This window comes from Anolis carolinensis, unplaced genomic scaffold, assembly GCF_035594765.1.
Source record: "Anolis carolinensis isolate JA03-04 unplaced genomic scaffold, rAnoCar3.1.pri scaffold_10, whole genome shotgun sequence".
Lineage (NCBI taxonomy): Eukaryota > Metazoa > Chordata > Lepidosauria > Squamata > Dactyloidae > Anolis > Anolis carolinensis.
In genome coordinates this window covers 25,233,148-25,248,489 of record NW_026943821.1, presented here as the reverse complement: position 1 = coordinate 25,248,489, position 15,342 = coordinate 25,233,148, and the positions used below count along the sequence as shown (strand labels likewise).

The 15,342-nt window shown below is 42.1% G+C and overlaps 1 long non-coding RNA gene across 1 annotated transcript; it reads left to right on the top strand.

Moving 5' to 3' along the window:
- The first annotated feature begins 777 nt into the window (after positions 1-777).
- Positions 778-7,336, top strand: LOC134293819 (uncharacterized). Its single transcript, XR_010000779.1, has 2 exons — positions 778-5,605; positions 7,087-7,336. It is a non-coding gene; the product is annotated as an uncharacterized LOC134293819 (long non-coding RNA).
- Positions 7,337-15,342: the final 8,006 nt, after the last annotated feature.

The window sequence follows — 15,342 nt, the reverse complement described above, 5'->3', positions numbered from 1 at the left end:
TATATATATATATATATATATATATATATATATATATATATATATATATAATATTATAATGCATATACTGTAATATATTTGAGGAGATATATAAACACATGTAAGTAAAGAGAGAGAGACACGCATACATTTACATAACTTGGGTCCCAATAGAGGTAACTATATATATATATATATATATATATATATATTGTGTGTGTGTATATAATTTTTTATAAATTTATATAATATATAATATATTTTATAATGCATATACTGTAATATATTTGAGGAGATATATAAACACATGTATGTAAAGAGAGAGACACACGCATACATTTATATAACTTGGGTCCCAATGGGGTTAATTATATATATGTGTGTGTGTGTGTGTGTGTATAATTTTTTATAAATTTATATAATATATTACTATATAATAATAATAATAATAATAATAATATAATATATAATAATATATTTGTATATTATCCCATGGCATAATTACCATATTATACATATATACAATATAATTTACAATAATATATAATATTATAATATATTGTATATGCAAATAATACTAATATTATTTTGTAATACAATATAATATTAATAATACTATATAATTCTAATTATATATTATATATATATAATTGTGCTATGTGCCAGTATTGTGCTATGCTAATTATATATATATATATATATATATATATATATATATATATATATAAAATTTAATAATATAATATAAAAAGGCCCCTGGTGGTGGCACAGTGTGTTAAAGCACTGAGCTGCTGAACTTGCGGACCAAAAGCTCCTGCCAACCTAGCAGTTCGAAAACCTGCAAATGTGAGTAGATCAATAGGTACCGCTCCGGCAGGAAGGTAATGGCGCTCCATGTACTCATGCCAGTGGCCACATGATCTTGGCGGTGTCTACGGACAACGCCGGCTCTTCGGCTTAGAAATGGAGATGAGCACCAACCCCCAGAGATATTGTGGGATTTTCTGAGTTATATGGCTGAGTGGAAGGGCCCTTAGAGGCAATGACATTCATACCTTCACTCAGCCATGCACAGAACTTACTCTATGTCCTGGAGCCCGTCTCTTGTTTCTTTCCTGTCTGCCTAACCGACTTAATAGGGTCGCGGTGCGAGCAACATGAAGAGAGACAATGCTGCATAACTGCCTTCAACTCCTTGGTGGAAAGGTAGGAGTATCAACAAATGAGTGGTGCTATCTTCTGCATTTTACTAAAAAATACCTACAGTTGCACTAATAGAGACTGGCAGATCTTTCCATCCGTAGGTTGTCCCCACCACTTCAGTTCTGTCATCTCCAGAAGTTGTTTACCCACCTGCCCAGGTTTTGATCACTCCAAAATGCAGCCCCAAAAATCAAGGACCCCGTATGTGCTCCCAATGACAGCACCACTGTTCCACTTTAACAACCACGGTTCTAGTTTAAGGCCTTTTGGATTGAAGTTTGGTCAAGTGCTGGGTCACTCCAGCTGAGAATCATGAGTAGGCTTCTCCTAAACTGCAAATCCCAGGATCTCATAGGATGAAACCGGCAGTTAAAGTGGAATAATTGCAGTATAATTCTGTAGGGTGAACGGCCTGCCAAAGAGAAAAGTGCTAGACGGGGATTATGGGGTTTGGTCTCCTTTGAGACAGTCTGAATTTTCAATTGTGCACTGAAATGTGAACTTATCCAGGGTGTTCTTCCCATGAGTTATGTTTGAATGTTTCCTCACTTTCATTCTGAGGATGGATTCAATGTGTAAAGACATCCAATTACCTGGTGCCTGAAAGTGCGCATTAGCTCATGCTGATGCACTGCTGTCCAAAACTATAATTCTTTCTTTAGGTTTGAATTCTCACTCAGCTGTTACAGATAATACCAGATAAAAACAATAACAATATACAATACATCAATAAACAAAAAACATACACAAATTATAAAATTTGAAACATTAACCTATAGAAATAAAAAACACACTCAATAAAACATGGAATTAAAAACAGCAAGGTTATGATAATAGACTAGGTAAAGTGCACATTATAAAAGTTGTAAACTCAAAATAACAGAATAAATTGCTGCAAATTCGTTGGAGATCAATTTGGGATCTTTGCCTCTGCATATATCATATTAGCTTTTATATAGACAATTTAAGCTCTTTGTATGAGCCAAAGTAACAAAGGACCTGTGCTCTTCTCTTTCTCTTTGAGCTGGTACCTTTCTCTAGAAAGTTCCAAGGACAGAAGCTAGTTTGGAGTAAACAAGTGAGATCGCAGACACCAATCTGTGCCAAAGAGGTGTGGAGGTGAGGAAGACCCTCAGTAATTGGTCAAGTTTAGATAAGCCAAGATATATATTCTTTGTTTACTGCGGCACGCTTCGCAGTGGCCATTTGCAAGTGCAGACCTTTTGTGTGTGTAGGGCTGTTTGCCTTCTCATAGCTATGATGAAAATAAACTTTTACTGGGTTTTACTGTCTGCAAGCCTCCTGAGCCAGGATCCTTGGAGATAAATTGTACTACACTAGCAGTTCGAAAACATGAAATGTGAGTAGATCAATAGGTACTGCTCTGGCAGGAAGGTAACGGCACTCCATGCAGTCATGCCAGTGGCCACATGATCTTGGAGGTGTCTATGGACATGCAAATGTGAGTAGATCAATAGGTACTGCTCCGGCGGGAAGGTAACAGTGCTTCATGCAGTCATGCCAGTGGCCACATGACCTTGGAGGTGTCTACAGACATGCAAATGTGAGTAGATCAATAGGTACTGCTCCGGCGGGAAGGTAACAGTGCTCCATGCAGTCATGCCAATGGCCACATCACCTTGGAAGTGTCTACAGACATGCAAATGTGAGTAGATCAATAGGTACTGCTCCGACGGGAAGGTAACAGTGCTCCATGCAGTCATGCCAATGGCCACATCACCTTGGAAGTGTCTACAGACATGCAAATGTGAGTAGATCAATAGGTACTGCTCCGGCGGGAAGGTAACAATGCTCCATGCAGTCATGCCAATGGCCACATCACCTTGGAAGTGTCTACAGACATGCAAATGTGAGTAGATCAATAGGTACTGCTCCGGCGGGAAGGTAACAATGCTCCATGCAGTCATGCCAATGGCCACATCACCTTGGAAGTGTCTACAGACATGCAAATGTGAGTAGATTAATAGGTACTGCTCCGGCAGGAAGGTAACAATGCTCCATGCAGTCATGCCAGTGGCCACATGACCTTGGAGGTGTCTATGGACATGCAAATGTGAGTAGATCAATAGGTACTGCTCCGGCGGGAAGGTAATGGCACTCCATGCAGGCATGCCAGTGGCCACATGACCTTGGAGGTGTCTATGGACATGCTAATATGAGTAGATCAATAGGTACTGCTCCGGCGGGAAGGTAACAGTGCTCCATGCAGTCATGCCAGTGGCCACATGACCTTGGAGGTGTCTATGGACATGGGAATGTGAGTAGATCAATAGGTACTGCTCCGGCGGGAAGGTAACAGCTCTCCATGCAGTCATGCCAATGGCCACATGACCTTGGAGGTGTCTATGGACATGGGAATGTGAGTAGATCAATGGGTACCGCTCCGGCGGGAAGGTAACAGCTCTCCATGCAGTCATGCCTATGGCCACATGACCTTGGAGGTGTCTATGGACATGGGAATGTGAGTAGATCAATAGGTACCGCTCCGGCGGGAAGGTAACAGCGCTCCATGCAGTCATGCCAATGGCCACATGACCTTGGAGGTGTCTATGGACATGCAAATGTGAGTAGATCAATAGGTACTTCTCCGGTGGGAAGGTAATGGCACTCCATGCAGGCATGCCAGCCACATGACCTTGGAGGTGTCTACAGACAACGCTGGCTCTTCAGCTTAGAAATGGGCACCAACCCCCAGAGTTGGGCACGGCTGGACTTAATGTCAGGGGAAAACCTTTACCTAGGAAAGTCCAGAGGCCATAAATATGGCCATAAAGGGGTTGTTCTGACTGCTGGAGCTAAATGCAGTCACTCAATACCGAGAAACACCTGCACGACAACGAAACCATGATGTGAAAAACAGTGTCCCGGAGTCTTGGTTTCTATTCTTAAGGGTCTCCATGCCGTATGCTCTCCGGTCTCTGCACATACCAAGCAAGCAAAGTGACTAAGTTTTATAGCAACACCTTTCAACTCTACTCATAGTTTGTGCTGCAAAACCCAGACTCAGGTTTCCGTGATGGTGTTTTGGAGGCCTCCTGTTGCTCAAAACTTACAGTTGGAGGAGGTTTCGATCCTGTGTTACCATTTGAAGAAGGGCTCTTGAAATGAATGTGACTTTCTTCGGCCCCTTCTTCACAAGCCTCTCATTTCTATACACTTTAAAGACAAAATCCACTCCTTGCGCCACTGCCCAGCCTTTTACTATTTTTTTAATATATATAATGTTTATTTATTTTCATTCATTCAAATATACATACATTGCAAGTGTTTGTTGCATACAATGCAATACTATTTTAACCTCTTGTATTGTTTTTATTTGGTGGTTTTTACCTACCATTATATTGTTGTTCAAAATGTTGGTTTAATCTGTGCCATGTTAAATGCAAATTATGTTTGTTTTTATTGTGAATGTATTTTATCTTGTTTTATTGTGGAAATGTGGGCTTGGCCCCATGTGAGCCACCCTGAGTCCCTGCGGGGAGATGGAGGAAGTGTACAAAAATAAATTTGTTGTTATTATTATTATTAGGGTAAAGGTAAAGGTTTTCCCCTGATATTAAGTCCAGTCGTGTCTGAAGAGCTGGCATTGTCCGTAGACACCTCCAAGGTCATGTGGCCATAAGCATGACTGCATGAAATGCTGTTGCCTTCCCGCTGGAGCGGTACCTATTGATCTACTCACATTTGCATGTTTTCGAACTGCTAGGTTGGCAGAAGCTGGGGCTCACTCTGCTCCCCGAATTCGAACCTGTGAACTTTTGGTCTGCAAGTTCAGCAGCTCTGCACTTTGACACACTGCGCCACCAGGGTTCCCTGTTGTTGTTGTTGTTGTTGTTGTTGTTGTTATTATTATTATTATTGTATGACACAGCAAACAAGATAGATATGCTGGATTTCGCTCCCTGGATTTGAACTCCCAATGTTTTGGTCAGCAAGTTCAATAGCTCAGCGGTTTAACACGCTGTGCCATCGGAAGCTCCGACGTGGCTGGCATGACTGCATGGAGCGGCGTTACCTTCCCGCAGAAGCGGTACCTATTGATCTACTCACATTTGCATGTTTTCAAACTACTAGGCTGGCAGAAGCTGGGGCTAACAGCGGGTGCTTACTCTGCTCCCCGAATTCGAACCTGTGAACTTTTGGTCTGCAAGTTCAGCAGCTCTGCACTTTGACACACTGCGCCACCAGGGTTCCCTGTTGTTGTTGTTGTTGTTATTATTATTATTATTATTGTATGACACAGCAAACAAGATAGATATGCTGGATTTCACTCCCTGGATTTGAACTCCCAATGTTTTGGTCAGCAATTTCAGCAGCTCAGCGGTTTAACACGCTGTGCCATCGGAAGCTCCGACGTGGCTGGCATGACTGCATGGAGCGGCGTTACCTTCCCGCAGAAGCGGTACCTATTGATCTACTCACATTTGCATGTTTTCAAATTGCTAGGTTGCTAGTACTTTTGTAACAACTCAGAATTTCAGTGTTAATCCATGGGGTGTCAAACTGCTATAATTCTGCAATGTGGACACAGATGCAGAAAAGAAACATGATTGTGGAAATGGCCACTCGAGAGTTCTGTCCAGGAACTGCCTTTGCCTTCTGTGTGAGCAACGCAGGACATACTAAGCCTTTAAATAGGAAGAGGCCGGAGTAGTGAAGGGACCGTGTGGCTAATCTATTATTTAAAGGGTGTGAGCGGAGTGTGCAGAGGCTTGCTAATTCCGTGGAAAAACTTGTGTGGGCAAGTCTTGGTAGTGAGGCGTTTGGAAGGGAAGGGAACGTGGCGGAACCGTGCTCATTTGTCCCTCGGATGTAAACACTCATCCACCGTCCAGGAAGTGTCTTTTTTCCCCCAGCTTCCCTTATTGCCATAATGATAGCTTGGCTTCCAGTGGAATGCTCTGAATACATTGTGGTTTGCTGTTTACTCTAGTTATGTGGAGACTACTTGGAAACCCATCATGCCGCCTTGTTTCACCCTTATCTATCCGTCCCAGGAGGAACCCCGGCCCTCCAATGGTCCCGATCTCGCAGCTCCAGTCCTGCTTAATCCTCGGTTGTGTTTCTTCTGCTGCTTTCCTCCTTGATCCTTAGCATACTACAAACAGAGTTGAGTGTAGAAGGAGCTTGAACTCGGGGTGTAACTACACCAGGCATGGGCAAACTTCATCCCTCCAGGTGTTTTGGACTTCAAGTCCCACCATTCTTTACAGCCTAACAGGCTGTAAAATAAGACATCCCCTGAAAATAAGACCCAGTGTGCCTTTGGGAGCAAAATAATAATAATAATATTTATTTATTTATTTATTTGCAGTATTTATATTCCGCCCTTCTTTCTCACCCCAAAGGGGACTCAGGGCGGATCACATTATTTATTTATTTATTTATTTATTACAATATTTATATCCCACCCTTCTCACCCAACAGGGGACTCAGGGCGGCTTACAATAAAACGCATATATAAAAATTATACACATATAGGGCAAACATTCAATGCCATATAAACATAGAACAGAGACAGAGACAGACACAGAGGCAATTTAAACCTTCTCCACCTTCCAACTTCCTGAGGATATGCTTGATTCCGGCCACAGGGGGAGCAGCTGCTTTATCATCCACTGCGACAGCACTTCCTCATTCCAACGGCGTCTGGATGATTTTATGGTGTCGTAAATTAGCCTTCCCACGTATAAGTAGTACCTAAATTTCCTACTTGATAGATGCAACTATCTTTCTGGTTGCATAGGTCAGCAACGAGCAGGGGCTATATATATTTTTTAATTGTGGGGTGCTCACCCCGACACGGGCTGGCCTCAAACTCATGACCTCTTGGTCAGAGTGATTTATTGCAGCTGGCTGCTAACCACACTGTCTTATTTTCAGGGAAACACGGTACCACCAATCCCAGAGACAACAGAAGCCTTTGACTAGCTTAGGCTTCACAAAGAAAGAGGCCTGAGACAGTCCTTGGGCTCCAGCTTGCGAGCCATTGCTTCACACCAGAGACAGAGGACTTTCAAAGACTCCAGAGAGATGCCTGCAATCAGCAAAATCTCCCTTTGTAATGTATTGTTTTAAGCTATCTTTCAGTATTCATTTTGCTTTCAGTAAACTCATTTGGGTCATCTTTTCACCTTGCCTAAAGTGTCTCTGTATGTTAAGGGTCTTGATCTCAATCGAAGGTATACAGATAGCCCCTGAGTAAAGCCAGACACTATAGTTTTCCCAAAGGCTTGGGCGTGCCATCGCATCCCTGAATGGTAATGTAGAAGGGGCCTCAGAAAGTAAAATAGCCAGAAATGGATACTTGTCTGTGAGAAAATGCTTTTGGGGTCAAGCTTGCCAGTAAGCCTATGCAAAGTACGGCTTGCCTGAAACCTGAAAAGGCGAGAACAGGCAAAGAGTGAGCTCTATATTAAGGTTAGAGGAATCCGTTTTCTCATTATCTGTTGATTTTTTGCTTAGCTGGAATTGGACAAAACCGAAACAGACTATTCCACCTCCCTCTAGAAACCACATTAGGGTTGAAGATCAGGCAATAACCAAAGAAAAGTGTTTTTTTGTTTTGTTTTTGGCCTGTGGTTGGTTTCAGATGATTGTTTGCATGCTCACCCATTTCTAAAACCTTACTATTGCATTGGTGCAAAGAGCTTAACCAATAAAGGTATATCGAACTGCCAAAGCTGGGGCTAACAGTGGGAGCTCACCCTGCTCCACCGAATTCGAACTGCCAATGTTTCAGTCAGCAAGTTCAGCAGCTCAGCGGTTTAACACGCTGTACCACCGAGAGCTCCAACCAGGTGAAATAGCAAAGCATGGGGCCGGGCTGTGGCGCAGCTGGCTAGTAACCAGCTGCTATAAAACACTACTGACCGAGAGGTCATGAGTTCGAAGCCCGGGTCAGGTTAAGCCTCCGACCATAAAAAAAAAAAAAAATAGCCCCGGCTTGCTGTTGACCTAGCAGCCCCGAAAGACAGTTGCATCTGTCAAGTAGGGAAAATTTAGGTACGCTTTATGCGGGAGGCTAATTTAACTAATCTACAACACCATAAAACTGCTCACGAGGAAAAGAAGAGGAAGAACAGCCACCAATGGACGGTGAAGCAACAGCTCCCCCTGTGGCCGGAATCGTGAAGCTGGAAAGATGTTAAAAAATGCCTCTGTGTCTGTCTAAAACTGAATGTTGTTTGTCTGTTGGCATTGAATGTTTGCCATATATGTGTTCATTGTAATCCGCCCTGTGTCCCCTTCGGGGTGAGAAAGAAGGGCGGGATATAAATACTGTAAATAAATAAATAAATAAATACTGGGGCTTTACGACTGTGCGCTCTGCAAAGTCTGGGACGTGTTTCCCTTTGTGCTGCACACGCATGGGCTTTATTGCTGCATGCCTGGATTGCTGGGTGTCATTGTCCCCTGTCCTTAATTATATAAAGAGCTTGCATGCTTTGATGAAATGAATTAAGGCCTCTATCCAGCGAGAAAGCTTGGCTAAGCAAGTCTCCTTGTGTGAAGTCTTGGCTCTGCCTTTTCCTCTCCTTTGCTTTATTTCGCCTCGTTTAGGTTTTCCCAATAGTGTAGATACCTCCCTTTGTATTAGTTTTGGGTGGAGCATAACCCACTAGAGTTCAGAGTCTATTCCATTTGCCTGTTCAGAGCTCTCTTTCTAGACTCATCTTCTTTCTCCAGCAGAGCTACAATGACTAGAGACTTGGTCAACCCTAGGCTCAAGCAATCCAAAACAGGCATCCTTAGCACCTGCATTCAGAAGTATTCAAATACCACCAGTCCCAGAGACAACAGAAGCTTTTGGTCAGTTTAAGCTTCACAAAGTAAAAGACTGAGACAGCTTATAAGCACCAGCTTGTAAACCATTGATTTGCATCATAGGCAGAAGACTTTCAAGGACTCTAGAGAGATGACTGCAACCAGCAAAATCTCCTTTTGTAATGTATTGTTCTAAGCTATTTTATAATAGTCCCAGGTGGAGTTAACCCTTTATTCCGAGGCAGAAGACTTTGAAGGAGGACTCCAGAGAGATGACTGCAATTAGCAAAATCTCTTTTTGCAATGTATTGTTTTGAGCTATTTTATAATAGTCCCGGGTGGAGTTAACCCTTTATTCAGAGGCAGAAGACTTTCAAGGACTCTAGAGAAATGACTGCAACCAGCAAAATCTCCTTTTGTAATGTATTGTTCTAAGCTATTTTATAATAGTCCCAGGTGGAGTTAACCCTTTATTCCGAGGCAGAAGACTTTGAAGGAGGACTCCAGAGAGATGACTGCAATTAGCAAAATCTCTTTTTGCAATGTATTGTTTTGAGCTATTTTATAATAGACCCGGGTGGAGTTAACCCTTTATTCAGAGGCAGAAAACTTTCAAGGACTCTAGAGAGATGACTGCAACCAGCAAAATCTCCTTTTGTAACGTATTGTTCTAAGCTATTTTATAATAGTCCTGGGTGGAATTAACCCTTTATTCATCTTATTTTCAGTAAACTGACTTTGGTTATCTTTTTACCTTGCCTAAAGTGCCTCTGTGTGTTAAGGGTCGTGATCTTAACAGAAGGTATACAGATAGCCCTCAAGTAAAGCCAGACACGATAGTTTTTCCCAAAGGCTCGGGCATGCCATCACACTGTAGAATAAATGTCAGCTGTGCATTGCACACACCTTCTTTCGTGCAAGTTGTCCCCATGTTTCCAGTAGCCGAAGCTCCTTCTTCTTTTCTTTGTACCTTCAGAAAAGGAGACCCTGGGGAAAGTCATCAAGGAAGGTTGAGGTTCAGAACTTTTATAATAGTTCCGGGTGGAGTTAATCTCAATTTCTCAATTTGATTGCACTTTGGGACGGGTTGGTTTGTGTCTCAATATAGTTGGAAATTGCCATGTTGGAGATACCTGTGCTATGTTTGAATGACATAGACTAGCAGAAGCATTGTGTTTTTTTCTGGAGAACATTCTGTGCTGGGGGTTTAACTGGAAAGAAATCACCCCCATCTCTGCAAGTTCCCTGCTTCCAATCTTGCATGTCCCTACAAGCGGTGGCCTTTTCACGCAGATGTTGTGCCTGCTTGAGAACACCACTGCCTTCGGGGGAATTCACGGCGGGCTCATCTCTTCTGATCTTTGATATCACACTTAGTGAATGAAGTTTGTCATTACCTGACTCTCTCTGGAATGAAAATATTCTGTGGCCGGTATTGTGGGAGTTGAAGTCCAAAACATCTGGAGGGCCGAAGTTTGCCCAGGCCTTGAATGAATACAGTTTGACCCCAGTTTAACTGGTTCAATACTATTGAGTGCCGGGCTTTGTAGAACTACAACCCCCAGTTTTGCCTGTGATTGAGCAAAGGCAGTTAAAGTGGAACTAAATTGCATTAATTCTGCAAAGTAGATGCACCCTATAGTCTGAACTAGGGGAGGGGGGACATCTCTTAATAATAATAATAATAATAATAATAATTCCTTGACAAAATTGAAGGAAAAGCTGATAAAGAGAAGACCTGGCTGTGGCTCACGAATGGGACCCTGAAGAAGGAGACAGAAGGCCTGATCCTTGCAGCCCAGGAGCAAGCCATCAGAACAAAGGCAATCAAGGCCTGCTGTAAGAAAATTGCACAGACAGACTACAAACAGAGGCACAACTATGTGGCCCAAATGATTCATTGGAACTTATGCCTCAAGTATCACCTCCCTGCAGTTAAGAACTGGTGGGATCACAAACCTGCAAAGGTTGTGGAAAATGAACACGCAAAGATACTGTGGGACTTCCGAATCCAGACTGACAAAGTTCTGGAACACAACACACCAGACATCACAGTTGTGGAAAAGAACAAGGTTTGGATCATTGATGTTGCCATCCCAGGTGACAGTCGCATTGAAGAAAAACAACAGGAAAAACTCAGCCGCTATCAGGACCTCAAGATTGAACTTCAAAGACTCTGGCAGAAACCAGTGCAGGTGGTCCCGGTGGTGATGGGCACACTGGGTGCCGTGCCAAAAGATCTCAGCCGGCATTTGGAAACAATAGACATTGACAAAATTACGATCTGCCAACTGCAAAAGGCCACCCTGCTGGGATCTGCACGCATCATCCGAAAATACATCACACAGTCCTAGACACTTGGGAAGTGTTCGACTTGTGATTTTGTGAAACGAAATCCAGCATATCTATCTTGTTTGCTGTGTCATACAACGTCGTTGTGTCAATAATAATAATAATAATAAACTTTATTTTTCTATCCCGCCTCCATCTCTCCATGGGGAGCCCCAAAGCAATAAAACAAAATGCAACAGATAAAACAACATATTCCAATAAGTAAAACACAGTAAAGTCGACATTGTGCAGGAGCAATACAATAACAATAAAAACAATAAAATGGGCCATCATGCACTTTCTCTGCACTTTGCATAATTATATACACTTCTGCCCTATTCTCAGTTGTGGGAAAGCATGAAGGACGAAGGTGACCTACCCAAGGCTTATTCTTGGAACGATCAAAAAAGCGCAGCTATTATCCCGAGCAGACCAGAGAATCTTGTTTGTTAATGCAAACTAATTACGCCAGCCTTCACGGCTTTAAAGGAACTGAAGAGGCCCGTGGGATTAGATTTTCTGATATCTATCTTCCCATCTTCTGACTCATTGTTTGGTATGCTAAAAAGCCAAGCATTCCAAAGTACAAAGGCACGCACGACTCTTTCATTTAGGTAATTCCTGCCCGCCTTTTCATCATCGCCATCCGCCTGAAGACACTTGACTCCTATCTCAGAAAAAATATACACAGATGGGATGGCCGTAAGAATAAAAAACAAAGGCCATGGAACGGGCAGAACACAACCCCGCTTCTAAACGGCCACATGAAATCTTAGGGGGTATCTACACTATAGAACAGTGGTTCCCAACCTGTGGTCCACGGACCACCAGTGGTCCGCAAGAACTAAAATATGGTCTGCGGTCTCACCGTTACTACTACAGATAATAAGACAGCCCAACCAATTCTTTTACCCTCCTTCTTCTCCCACTGCCATTTGAGCTCCGCCCCGCCACCCGCACTTGACTGAGACCACCGCCATGGGGAACATAGTGCAGCCTGCTTCTCCTCCCACTGCCATTTGGGCTCCGCCCTGCCGCCCACACCCGACTGAGACCACCGCCATGGGGAACATAGCACCGCCTCCCTCTCCTCCCACTGCCATTTGAGCTCCGCCCTGCCTCCCGCACTTGACTGAGACCACCGCCATGGGGAACATAGCGCCGCCTCCTTCTCCTCCCACTGCCATTTGGGCTCCGCCCTGCCTCCCGCACTTGACTGAGACCACCACCATGGGGAACATAGCATCGCCTCCTTCTCCTCCCACTGCCGCTTGGGCTCTGCCCTGCCACCGCACTTGACTGAGACTACCGCCATGGGGAACATAGCACTGCCTTCTTCTCCTCCCACTGCCGTTTGGGCTCCGCCACGCTGCCCGCACCCGACTAAGACCACCGCCATGGGGAACTGGGGCCGTCTCCTTCTCCTCCCATTGCCATTTGGGCACCGCCCCACCGCCTGCACCCGACTGAGACCACCACCACTGTAAATCATAATTTTTTAATGATTTATAATATTATTTTAGTGTTTATTAAAAAACCGTGAAACAGCGAGTCCGCAAAAAGCGAACTGCGAGGTTGTGAGGGAACACTGGACTAATAATAATATAATAATGTAATGATATAATGCTATACAAATAATACAATAAATTGTATATACATATAATATTGATGATAATATTGTAATGTAATAAAATATAATAATAATACACTATTATAATTGTATATTATAGATTACATGTAATATTGCTAATAATATTGCAATGTAGTGGTATAGTACAATATAGTAATATATAACGTTTATATTGTGCTATGCTAATAATATAATTTATTGTACGTACATATAACTTGTAAGCTGCCCTGAGTCCCTTTATGCTGATGATAAATAATAATAATAATAATAATAATAATAATAATAATAATAATAATAATAATAATAACAATAACGTTGGAGAGTTCCTTTGAAGGATTATCAATCTCCAAATCCTCCGACGAGTGTGGTCAGTTCAGGCCGAGCAAAAGGCTAACTTTTCTGGTCTTTGGCTCCAGCAAAAGGCATTCATCTGCTTTCCATGTTGCAGGAAGTCGCGTACCAGAACATCTGGAATTACTTGTTTTATTCATTGTGAATGTAAAGCCTACTGTATTTCACGCTCTCGGGGCAGGTAATTGGCAGTTCTGCCCAGTGACGTCAACACTTCCCTTCCAAGGGGAGATTCAATAATAACGTGTGTATTTTGTATTTCTTTCCCTCAATTTTGGGTCTTTGCTATCAAAGCTTACCCACGTTGGTGGGTAAAGAACAATGACTTTCCTACAAAAAGCCTTTCGAAGTGTTGGCTGTATCATCTATCTATCCATCCATCCATCCATCCATCCATCTATTTATCCATCCATCCATTTATTCATTCATTTATCCATCCATCCATCTACCATCTCTATCTATCTATCTATCTATCTATCTATCTATCTATCTATCTATCTATCTATCTATCTATCTATCTATATCCATCCATCCATCCATCCATCTATCCATCCATTTATCCATCCATCCATCTATCTATCCATCCATTTATTCAACCATTTATCCATCTATCCATTTATTCATCCATTTATCCATCCATCCATCTACCATCTCTATCTATCTATCTATCTATCTATCTATCTATCTATCTATCTATCTATCTATCTATCTATCTATCTATCTATCCATCCATTTATCCATCCATCCATCCATCCATCCATCCATCCATCCATCCATCCATCCATCTATCCATCCATTTACCCATCCATTTATCCATCCATTTATCCATCCATCCATCCATCCATTTATTCATCCATTTATCCATCCATTCATCTACCATCTCTATCTATCTATCTATCTATCTATCTATCTATCTATCTATCTATCTATCTATCTATCTATCTATCTATCTATCCACCTATCTATCCATCCATCCATTTATCCATCCATCCATCCATTTATTCATCCATTTATCCATCCATCCATCCATCCATCCATCCATCTACCATCTCTATCTATCTATCTATCTATCTATCTATCTATCTATCTATCTATCTATCTATCTATCTATCCACCTATCTATCCATCCATCCATTTATCCATCCATCCATCCATTTATTCATCCATTTATCCATCCATCCATCCATCTACCATCTCTATCTATCTATCTATCTATCTATCTATCTATCTATCTATCTACCTACCTATCTATCATCTCTATCTATCATCCCTATCTATCTATCTATCTATCTATCTATCTATCTATCATCTATCTATCTATCTATCTATCTAGCATCTCCTGAAATACATATATACACACAAAGGGAAACCTCACAGTGATTTTTTTCCTCTTTTAATGATGCAGAGAAAAATTATAAATATGTAATGGACTCTCAGTTAACCGGCACCCATAAGGATGGATAGGTGCCACAAAAAGATAGTTTCTGGTTGCTTGTGAGTTACTAGTAAAAAAAAAAGAGTTACTAGTCAAGTTTGGTTCAGATCCATCATCAGTGGGATTCAACCTGCTCTCCAGATGTGGGTGTACTACAAATCCCATCATCCTCTGTCAATCACCCTCAAATTGTGCTGGTATTTTAAGTTGGTCATGTTTTAATGTTATTTTTATATGCGGGGTTTCTCTGGGATTTTATGTCAGTATTGTTTGTTGAATGTTTGCCATTGTATGTTGGAATCCGCTCGGGGAGATAGATAGGGCAGAATACAAATAAAGATTATTATTATTATTATTATTATTATTATTATTATTATTATTATTAGCCACTTTGAGTCTCCTTTGGGAGAGATAAAGCTGGAGGGCGGGAGGGGTGGTTGCCAAAGCTCTTGTTTGGAACATGACGCCCAGTGCGGACGGTCCAAAAATAACTTTTCCAACCTCTAGATAGACAATGAGCTGAGGCTGAGGTCATGCTAGATACAATACGAGAGGATGGCTTTGCTGGGCGCATCATGTTGGCATGTTGGGTGCATTTATTGGCCTGGTAGAAGCCAAAAGGGCT